The 8,125-nt window shown below is 34.0% G+C and overlaps 1 non-coding gene across 1 annotated transcript; it reads left to right on the top strand.

The window, feature by feature from the left end:
• The first annotated feature begins 7,276 nt into the window (after positions 1–7,276).
• LOC121207791 (small nucleolar RNA R71) lies at positions 7,277–7,383 on the top strand. The gene has a single exon (XR_005902921.1). It is a non-coding gene; the product is annotated as a small nucleolar RNA R71 (small nucleolar RNA).
• The last annotated feature ends 742 nt before the right edge of the window (positions 7,384–8,125 follow it).

Below are 8,125 nucleotides of genomic sequence, written 5' to 3' on the forward strand. Positions count from 1 at the left end.
TTTTACTATGGAAAGCATGTTAGTAAATTGCTTATTATTTTAGTGTGAGCTTACTAAGCGTAAAGCTTACCCCCTCCTTTCTATTTCTTTTAGTGTTGTCAGGTTAACTCGGGGTTGGAGATCGTCGGAGGCAATATCACACTATCAAGCCAACACCTTGACAGTATAAACAGATATGCTAGAATTATCAAGTGAATGGCATGTATAGGGACCTAGTTTTATAACATGTGTTATTATAATTTGGCCAAATATATTGGTGTTTAGTGAGCTAATGATTCTGACTTATAAATCTAGCTATTCATGTTATGTCTGATATTGGTGATGCGCATATGCTTGTTTGCGATGCATGGCTGGTAATATGTTTTGTGTTTTTGTAAGAATGCCATGCTTGTGTCTTGATTGTGAATATATAATTACTCAAATATGTCATGTCAATTGCTATGAAAATGCATAAGTGTATGTAGGTAATTAAGGGTGACAATTGGCTTGGAAAATAGCCTTGAAATTGACAACATGGCCCAATCCACATGGGCGTGTGACTCTCCGAAGCAAGAAAATTAGTTAAGTTGCCCAAAGATTTTCAAAGTTCTTGGTTTAGTCCCGAACCACCCCAATGTATTTTATATTTTTCGAAGACCTATATAAGGGACGATATGCATGTGTTCGAGATATTTTGATTTTTGGTGAAATTTTTTGTCCCAATTTTACATGTTATGAATGTTTAAGTCCGGTAACGCCTCGAACCCTGTCCCGACGTTGGATATGGGTGAGGGGTGTTACATTTAGTGGTATTAGAGCTATGGTTTAGTCGGTTCTCGGATTAACGTAGCATGTGTAAAAGTTCAACTATACATGCCACCGATTCGTGATAGTGTGATGTCTCCCAACGCGTATGAGAGCCACTTTGTTTAGACAAAGGTACTCTCCAACCAAGCTACACCGACCATGTTGAATGTGATGCTAAAATATTCGAGTAAAGTATAGTTATGATGAACTGAAACTTGGGAAGTTACGAATGAGGATTCATGAAATGTGTACATGGTGAAATGAGCTTATCTATGATAAATAGATAATTCCATGATGTATATGATCGATTTATTTGAACAAATTCATGTGTTTGAGTAACTTATCAAAAATATTGATAAGATGAATATTCATGTATATTGGTTCGGATGATTATGATTGGTAAGCTCGTAGAACTTGAGTAAATGTATTAAATTGCTTGGACTGATATATATGATTGTAATGATATGTTTATGATGATGTGTAAGATGAAAGTTTAGACTGTGATATACTTATCCATGTTTGTTTGGCCCTTATATGATATTATGTGCTTGACTTGTTTGATTTAATGAATGGATAAGTAAGATTATCTAGGAAACATGGAAATACATGTATAAGTACACTTGTTTAAATGAGATAACTGGAAAGTGAGTGTAAGATCAATATGAATGTTAGTTACTCGAAATGAATGACATGATTGAAATATGATTACTATGATAAAAAAATGTGTTACATGCATATGAGAGTTGAGTCAGAGGCCCTACGACCCCCTCCCCCTTACCAAAGTGGTGTTTTATAATGGAAATTCCTGAGATTTATGTTGAATGAGTTTCCATGTGAAAAACCAAAGAGTTCAATGATGGAATGGTTATAAGCATGATTAGAGATTGAGAATGGGTTGATAAGTACAGACATGAGCTAGAAAGATATAGGATTGACCGAAAGATTGTTTAATTTTCGCAAAATCGCAGTTAGCGAAAAAGGTTAATTTTGGTAAAACGATCTATCCTGGTTTGATGTCGAGAAATGTATTGATTGAAATTCCCTCATGAATTGGTTTTCTTAGTAAAGGGAATATTATGGAATTTGGGGCAGCAGAAATAGTTAAAGGAATAATGTTCGAAATATGAAATGTCCAAGCATGGTAATTACAGTTAACAGTTTGTGATTGTCTCTATTGAGATATGGTATGAGACTATCTGACATCAGGAATATTATTGGGGCTATCTAATCCCTGATGAATTCTTATATTATGAAAATGTTCCCTGATCTTAACATTAGACGAATGTGTTGTCAGTCTGATTGGATTATAATCTGCATGGTTCTGTTTTTCTCTAGTATTTTGTTTTATTCCGCCTGTTGGGAATCGATGAGAAATTGTGTATGGTGCCATGACTCTATTTCCACCGATCATTGCTCGGATTGATTTTATATATTTGAGAAGAATATAGTTCTGGTCGTATTTGTTGTTAGTGGTTTGGAATGATGTTATTCTGGATTTCTTTTCTTTGAAAAAAAAATTAGGGTCTTTCATATTTTTATGAGTCTGGTTCTTGGTCTTCTGATGCAGTGCTATAAATGAGATTTCCTTATCATGGATTTCTTTCTCTTGGATTTCCTTATTCTGGGCTTCTCCGTTTCAGATTTCTCTATCTTGGGTTTTTTGAATATTTTATCTTGTAACTTGTTGATCATGACTTGCACTCAGAGCATGACCTCCAACTTGTGATTGATGTATATAAAGAACAAGAATGATTATACCTCTGAATTGATCCTGATAATGTGGTGAAATTTCAAGTCCCAATGTGTATGGTGGATTTCCTTTCTCAAGTAAGTTAATCAGAGTTAATGCATTCAGTTGAGGTATTAGTATTACTTATGTTAATGCATTTGTTATGGTCTTCAATTGGCATGATGAGTGAATTTGGAATGATGCATGTTGAATCATTCTGTTGACTAGAAGAGAGAATTTCTTAAAATATCAATTATGGATGAATAAGGTCGACTTGATTGTTCAATCTGTATGGAATATATGTCTAGAATTTAATGAGATGTGATGCTTGAGAATAAGATTTTATTTCTTCAAGGGTAAAAAGACGAATAGTCTATTTAAGAAGTGTATGTTTCCTAGAAGAATCGTATGCAATAAGAAGATTTGATATTGATAATGTGAAGATAAACTGGGTATTAAAAAAATTCTGAAACGATCATTGTTTATCTTTGAGTATAAATTCTTGAAATGTTGAAAGTTTAAAGATGTATAGCAGGAATCATCAAAATTATTTTTGCCGTTTAGGAATTAGAATGAAAATAGAAAAGGTTAATATGGATTTTCTTGTCTAGATCATTCATGTCCTTGAAAGAGGAAAGTGATATGTAGCGTTGTTAAACATTATGAGATGTGTAAATTATGCTGGTATACCCGAATGTCTGCTCAATAGATTCATAGAATTTTGTGTCTTTATGAATTTTGGATATCATGGAATTTTAATCTCCACTAATTGGATTAAGATCCAAGTTTCATATCATGATTTTTTTGGAATGCCAGATGAGGCTTGGAATAAAAAATAGCTGAGGGTTGAATTGACAAATAATTGGACTGTGTGAAATTATGAAGAGTATGAGGTTGAGATGAACTGACTAGTTTTACTATTTGAATCCGAAAAGATTCAGGTGCAAATGTATATGTAACATGATGGTATGGATTGAATTTTTGAGTACATGAGCTTTCTAGTAGAGATTAAGTTTCAGTAAAAGTATTGTAAAGTTAATACCATTTATGGTTTTTGTATGTAAAATTTAAAGAGATAGGTAGTAAAAGTTTAGCCTAAGTGAAAGGTCTTTGACATCGATTATAGGATTGAGGAATCCAAGTGAAAAACCAAAACCACTTGTCTGGTGAGATTTTTGGGGACGAAAATCCCTAAAGGGGGGAGAAATGTAACATCCCGATTTTGGGCTTAGTCAAAACAGTGGTTTTTGGACCACAAATACGATGAGGAAAATTTCATTTTCATTATATTTTTATGGTCTACGATTTCACGGGATGATTTTTGGAAAATTTCGTTCGAAAATTTCGATGTTTGGGCACTCAATTTAGTAAAAAGGACTAAATTGTATAAAGTGCAAAAGTTGAGTTTTACATGTTAGAGGTGTCTAATTGTCATGAAATTTTAAATGGGAGGTCCTTAAATGACAATTAAACCATTTTATAACTTGTTGGACAAAAATGGCCTTGGTTGGGTAAAATTTGAAAGAATAGTAAAAAGGGCATTTTGGTCATTTAGGGGTAAAATGGATTAAAAGACAAATTTTAAACCCCAAATGTGTCCCTTTCTTCTTGCTACAGCAGAATGTACAAAGATTAGCCATGGTTAGGGTTTGGCAAAGCTTCCATGCTTAACAGTAAGTGATTCCAAGCTCCGTTTTTAATGTTCAATCTATTTTTGAAATCCTGGTAACATGATCTGCTCATTTCTACCATTATTTTGAGCAAGGATTTATGTTTAAAAATTTACCCATGAATGATATGCATGTATTTTGATGTTTAATGGTAGAATATGAAGCTTGAAATTGTGTTAAACAACTTTTGCTATGCGATTTTACGTGAAAACGAGTAAAACGACATAATCGGTAAAAATACCTAATATTCATAAGTACATGTTAGAGTGAGAATTTGATGTTGCTATAGAAGGGAAAAATGATCAGAATGTCATAAAACATAAGAAAATAGGAAGAATTTTAATTTCCGAACCTTGAGGAAAAAGTGCAAATATGGAAAAGTTTAGGGGTCAAAATGCAAATTTGTAAAAATATGATTTTTAGACCCATATGAATAGTGTGACTAATTAGTAGGCTAAATGTGATATTATAGATCAAGGAAATCATGATTTGGGCTTAAATTGCCATTTCTGGATCCGAGGCAAGTTCGCGTGATTTAATAAGCCTATTATTCATGTTATTATTGATATACATGAAATATAATTTGTTATAATTGTATTGAATTTGATGTTAATCGAATTTTGATGGAATATGATATTTAAAAGAAATGGGTGATTACCGAGAATATGAGATCTTGCATATGATTGTCCTGTTTGCATGAGTGGTTGTGCTAAGAGATAGCACAGGTACGTACTCGAAACTCATGAGTACATGTTTGATATGTGAAATGAAATGGACTTATGAAGAGAATGGAAATGAAATAAGTTTTAGTATTGTATTAATGGACACAAACGGTGATTTGTGGTTGATGAATTGAGATTAAATGAGGAAATCTCGGTTGAACCTTTGGAATAAAAAAACGTGGTGCTAAGTGGATATACCATGGTTATACGTGTAACTTGGTGCTAAGTGGATATAATATGATTACACATATTGATACATGTAACGTGGTGCTAAGTGGATATACCACGGTTAAACATGTAACGTGGTGCTAAGTGGATATGCCACGGTTACATATATTGATTCATTAACGTGGTGCTAAATGGATATACCACGGTTAAACATATAACGTGGTGCTAAGTGGATATGCCACGGTTGTACATGTTAATTTGAAAATTGGCGCTAAGTGCGTATGCCACAATTACATGTTAGCCCGATAGTGTGGAGCTATGTGCTAAAACCACCAGATATTGTTACTTTCCGAAGTGTTCACTGGGAGAAACAAGTTTGCTAAATGAAATTTAACGTGAAAGAAAAAAGTGGGATAACATCGGAATATGAATATATGAGTTTTGAATTATGAGTTAGATATGTGATTGAATTTTTGATAAGATGAATATGGATAAGTATTGTCTTGAAAGTTGATAATAAGAAATTTTAGTGAAGGAATGAAATTTGGGATAAACAGTCTAAAATAGCAGCAGGGGAGTGACTTTGAAAAAACACCAAAAATAGTATAAGTTGAACTAGAAGTTGAATGAGAGACGGAATTAAATACTATTTAATCTATTTTCATATAAAAGAAACAAAGAAAACAAAGGAAATCTGTATTTTGAGATATTTATATTTTTGTAAGACTGGTTCAGACTCATTTCGTGATCCTCTGTTCTGAATTGTAAAAATCATTAAAAATTGTACTAAACTAGTTAAGGAGCACAATTTATATGGTTGGATTCCTTATTGAATTTATTTTTAGAAGAAAGAAACTAGAACCTCATTTTAATTTGGTAACAGAAGATAATTAAATTTTAGTGAAGAGAGGTCGAAGCTGTCAAACAGCAAAATAGGGGAGAATTTAAATAATAAACTGTATTTATTGGCTGGTCCAAAAATTCTGAAACTTTTATGGCGGAAATATATATGAGTATAGTTTTTTGGAAAATTTATAGATCTTAATTTTGAGTTTCCTAGCTCCAGATATAAATTATTTAGTTACTATGACTCAAGAAAACAGCTTAACCCGAACATTTGTAAATGTACAATTGGGATAGTTTTACTATGGAAAGCATGTTAGTAAATTGCTTATTATTTTAATGCGAGCTTACTAAGCATAAAGCTTACCCCATCCTTTTCATTTCTTTTAGTGTTGTCAGGTTAACTTGGGGTTGGAGATGGTCGGAGGCAGCATCACACTATCAAGCCAACACCTTGACAATATAAACACATATGCTAGAATTATCAAGTGAGTGGCATGTATAGGGACCTAGTTTTATGACATGTGTTATTATGATTTGGAAAAATATATTGGTCTTTAGTGAGCTAATGATTCTGACTTATAAATCTAGCTATTCATGTTATGCCTGATATTGGTGATGTGCATATGCTTGTTTGCCATGCATGGTTCGTAATATGTTATGTGTTGTTGTAAGAATGCCATGCTTGTGTCTTGATTGTGAATATATAATTACTCAAATATGGCCTGTCAATTTCTATGAAAATGTATAAGTGTATGTCGGTGATTAAGGGTGACAACTGGCTTGGAAAATAGCCTTGAAATTGACAACACGGCCCAACCCACATGGGCGTGTGACTCTCCGAAGAAAGAAAATTAGTTAAGTTGCCCAAAGATTTTCAAAGTTCTTGATTTAGTCCCAAACCACGCCAATGTATGTTATAGGTTTCGAAGACCTATATAAGGGATGATATGCATGTGTTCGAGATGTTTTAATTTTTGGTGAAATTTTTGGATCGATTTTGCATGTTGTGAATGTTTAAGTCTGGTAACGCCTCGAACCCTGTCCCAACGTTGGATACAGGTGAGGGGTGTTACAGAACCTGTGAAGAACTAAGGAAACCATCAATTTTCTTATTCAAGAGTTCTACCTAATTAGAGAGCATGGTCACCATATCGACATTATAAACGCTGGCTGTTTTCGTTGGCTTTGTCCTCATAACTTTCCACTGATAGTTATTCAGTGACATCTCCTCTATAAATTCATAGGCATCTTTAGGTGTCTTATTATTGATGGTTCCGCCAGTAGCTGCGTCAACCATTTGTCGAGTCGAAGGATTCAGGCCATTATGAAAGGTTTGATCTTGTAGCCAAAGTAGTAACCCATGGTGAGGGCATCTTTTCAAGAGGTCCTTGTATCTCTCCCATGCATCGTAGAGTGTTTCTAAATCCATCTGCACAAAGGAAGAAATATCATTACGTAATTTAGCCATTTTAGCTGGCGAAAAATATTTTAATAAAAAATTTTCAATCATTTGTTCCCAAGTAGTGATTGACCCCCGTGGCAACGAGTTCAACCACTGTTTACCTTTGTTTCTCAATGAAAAAGGGAATAACCGAAGATGAATGGCGTCATCAGAAACGCCATTAATTTTAAATGTATCACATAGTTCCAAAATGTTTGCCAAGTGAGCGTTGGGATCCTCGTCCTACAAACCATCAAACTGAACAAACTGTTGTATCAGTTGAATAGTGTTAGGTTTCAGTTCAAAAGTATTTGCGGCTACAGTCGGTCTAACTAAGCTCGATTCAGTTCCTGGTAAAAAAGGTTTAGCATAATCATGCATAGTGCGCAGAGCAGAATTCTGATTAACAGCACTCGCAGGAGGTAGCGGATTTTCTTGGTTTTCAGCCATCTCCTTGGTTGTGGTTGAAGAATTATCCTCTTGCTCATCCTCTGTGTATCTTAGGCTTCGCCTTATTTCTCTCTGGTTTCTATGAACTGTGCGGTCGATCTCACCGTCAAAAAGTAGTGGTCCTGACGGGTTTCTTCTGGTCATAAACTAGAAAAACCTATCAGAAGGAAATAAGAGAAAAGTTAGAAAAGAAAATAAAAATTGTAATTGTAATAAAAGTAAAGTGGCTAAAGTAAAAAAAATCGAGTTTTCCTAATATCTTAGTTCCCCGGCAGCGGCGCCAAAAACTTGATGCGTGATATTCATAACAGGT

The sequence above is a fragment of the Gossypium hirsutum genome, chromosome A01, assembly GCF_007990345.1.
Source record: "Gossypium hirsutum isolate 1008001.06 chromosome A01, Gossypium_hirsutum_v2.1, whole genome shotgun sequence".
NCBI classification, from domain to species: domain Eukaryota; kingdom Viridiplantae; phylum Streptophyta; class Magnoliopsida; order Malvales; family Malvaceae; genus Gossypium; species Gossypium hirsutum.